The sequence below is a fragment of the Sarcophilus harrisii genome, chromosome 1, assembly GCF_902635505.1.
Source record: "Sarcophilus harrisii chromosome 1, mSarHar1.11, whole genome shotgun sequence".
Lineage (NCBI taxonomy): Eukaryota > Metazoa > Chordata > Mammalia > Dasyuromorphia > Dasyuridae > Sarcophilus > Sarcophilus harrisii.
The window spans coordinates 174,539,956-174,543,462 of record NC_045426.1 but is presented as its reverse complement, the minus strand read 5'-3'; the positions used below and the strand labels follow the sequence as shown (position 1 = coordinate 174,543,462).

The 3,507-nt window shown below is 31.0% G+C and overlaps 1 pseudogene; it reads right to left on the bottom strand.

Moving 5' to 3' along the window:
* Nucleotides 1–241: 241 nt before the first annotated feature.
* Nucleotides 242–343, bottom strand: LOC111719051 (annotated as a pseudogene).
* Between the last annotated feature and the right edge of the window lie 3,164 nt (nucleotides 344–3,507).

Genomic DNA, 3,507 nt, shown 5'->3' with positions numbered 1-3,507 from the left:
TCATTAGTCATGTTATGAAAGAAGGAACAGAACAAAAGGATAAAATCACACACAAAAAAACCCAAAAACATCAAAAAAGTGAAAATATTATGTTTCAACCTATATTCAAACTCCATAGTTCTTTTTCTGGATATAGATAGCACTTTCTATCAGGAGTTTTTTGGAATTGTCTTGAATCATTGTACTGCTGGGAAAAGCTAAATCTATTACATTTGATCATCACATAATGATGCTGTTACTATGTTCTCATGGTTCTGCTCACTCACCATCAATTCTGAAATCTACTTTCAGCCACAATTCTTTAGTAATATACTATAGAAATGGCCCCTGAAAGTATAGTCTCATTTCTTTCTTTTAATTTTATTTAGTTGCTATGTCAATACTTCAAAACTATGATTTTGCAAGGGTTGATACCATCTTCATTGGTACAAATCATAACTTATTCAATGTCTTCATAAATATTTTTCATAGTTGAAAAAAATCATCACCCAACCTTTAGGTGACAAGTCTCTCCTTACTTAACCAAGCTGGTCATTTGAGCACAGATGTGCAGCTTCTTACCAGCACATACTGGACACTTTTATAATTTATAAATTCTGCCAAAATTTGTCTCCCATTTCATAAAGTCTTCAAGAACACAAGGTCATTCTCCCACTCATATACACTCACACACCACAATGATGGATTGGAAAACTTTAGAGATTATATATTATGGAAAATAACTCCAAAGCTTATATAGCTCAATGACTATTGAGAATTCTTTTTACAGCTGTCTCATAGTATTTATCTTTATCAGGCACTAATATAAACTGTCTTTGGGTTGTTTAGCATTGTCTTTTTCATGTTCTTTCTCTTAGATCACCAAAGAAGAGAGTTTATAATTTGTTTTCAACTACCTAGGTAGAAAAAAAATAATATAATGTATTCTCAGATTTCTCAAATTAAATAGTTGAAAACATTTGAAAGATTAAGTCTTTCATATATTACTGAAAAGACTTCCAAAATGGATTAATAATAACTAGAGAGGGAGCTTGAAATGAAAATCAGACATGTAAAATAATGCTGAAAATTTGATCTTGTGCCATTAAAAAATGGCTACATCCACCTTTGTGTATCATTTCCTCTGTGAATTTGTGAATTATTACTCAAATATAAGTAATAAGTCAACTTGGTTCTGCTCAATATCAATGTGGCTATCAGTAGGAAGATAGGCAATTGTATTTTTACAGCTACAAAGGATGATAAGTATAAATGCATAATTATCTAGATAATGTCATATCTCTTCAGAATGTGAGGAATAAAGAGCTACTAAGCATTTCATTTTTAGATACTGAGGATAGAACAATATGAAAATCTGTATAATTGTATGGAAAGGTTGGAAACCAGATGGCAACACTAGCAAAAGAAACCACAAACTTCCCTAGAGAGCTCTTCAACATCTAACAGGGACCATTGAAAGGAAATCAGAAGACCTGCTTTTTGCACACTTTGATCTACAACCCGCTATCTGGGTAACCTTAAACAAATCATTGGACATACAATGGACATATAGTGAATATTTGGATATATTTGGGAACTTTATTCCTCTCTCTGATCTCCTCAGGACATGCCCAGTGAAATGATTCTCTTTATTTCAGTATTGAATTAAAGTTAACTCAAGGTTAGCTATATCTGTAAATACTCATATTTTATTCTTTCTGAATTTTCAGTCCAATCATTATGATTTCTAAGAAACAGATAAAATTAGATCTGATTTTTTAAAACTGAAATTCAATCTGATTATTTAAGTTCTCTAAAAGAGCAAAAAATGGGATGATAATATGCATTAATTCCTCACACCGACCTTCTTGGAGTAGAACTTATCTGAAATACAATCTGAAGGATTGCTTCTGTTTATTTTTTTTTTTTTTCCTTTTTCTTGCCTCCACTTTATTAGCTACCATCATAGATCCTTCAGTTGAGAGGGGTGGAAGGGAACTCTATGTCATCTCGTCCAACTCCCTCATTTCACAGATGGAGACCCAAAAAAACCAAAATGGCTTGTCCAAAGTCACATTAATATTAAGTGATAAAAGTTGGATTAAAAAAAATTTTTGTTAATTTATTATTTATTAAGTATTTATATTTTCTCTCAAACTCTTCACTCCTCAAAAACAAACAAACAAACAAACAAACAAACCCATAACAAGACCTTTATAAAAAGTAAGCATTGTCAAGCAAAAAAAAAAAAGTGCTATATCTAGAAATGGCAATCTCATTTAAATAAATCTCTCTATTGAGAGGTGGGTTGCATGCTTCATCATTTGTCTCCCAGAATCATGATTAATCATTGTGCTGATCTTTCAAATTTGTCCTTTTTTCCCCTTTTTTTAATAACATTTTTATAGTATAAATTATTTTCCTAGTTCTATTCATTTCATTTTGTGTTAGTCCATGTAAGTTTTTTCAGGTTTTTCTGAAACCATCTCTTGCATAATTTCTTATAGAACAATGATATTCCATTATAATCACACCCAATAATTTGTTCAGTTATTCCCCAATTAATGGACATTCCCTTAATTTCCAGTTCTTTTCCACTACAAAAAAAATGCTATTATAAATATTTTTGTACATACAGAACTTTTTCCTCTTTCTTTGATTTCTTTAGAGTATTGGTGATACCACTGGGACAAAGGACATGCATAGTTTGGCAACTTTGAGGGATATAATTCTAAATTGCTTTTCACAATGCCTGGACCCAATTAATAGTTATGCCAATAGTGCATCAATGTGCCTGTTGATCTTCATTTTTTTTGTCACCTTCATTTTTTTTAACCTTTGTGGAATATCAGTTATTTTCATTTCCATTTCATAGAGGATGGATTTGAACCTAATTCTAAAGTCAGTGATCTTTCCACCTTTCTATGATGATTATAAAGAAAGATTTGAATCCTTCAAAAGCTAACAGTGCATTGTACATAGTAGGCCTGCCCCGTATAGACATAAAATATATGTGTGTATGTATATATGTAAATATATAGTTTTATATATATAAATATACAGTTTTATATATAAAGATTTTACCCCACCAACTGATTGGATAGCAGGTGGGGGTACAACATGATATAGTGTTCAGAACACTGCATTGGTAGCCAAAAGCTCTACATTCAAGTTCTAGCTCTGCATAGGAAACGTTACATCTGAAAAAAAGAGATGAAATTAATCTCTGAATCTCAGGTTCTTCTTCTAAAAAGGAACCATATATAGAAGTATGACTGTCAAATTTATACTAATTTTGAAAGTCCTTTGCAACTACAAAATGCAATAGAAATGTAACTATTATTACTGATAATAATGATAAATTATTTAGTCCTACTAAAATCTGCATTATGGTAGTAAGGAGAATTGTGTTGCTTATTGAAATGGGTTAGTAGTTAAAAGCTCAATTCTGTTTAGGAAAAAAAAATGGGGGAAACTTTTTTTGGGAGGGAAATATATTTTATTTATTTTACTAAATCTCTTCCAGAA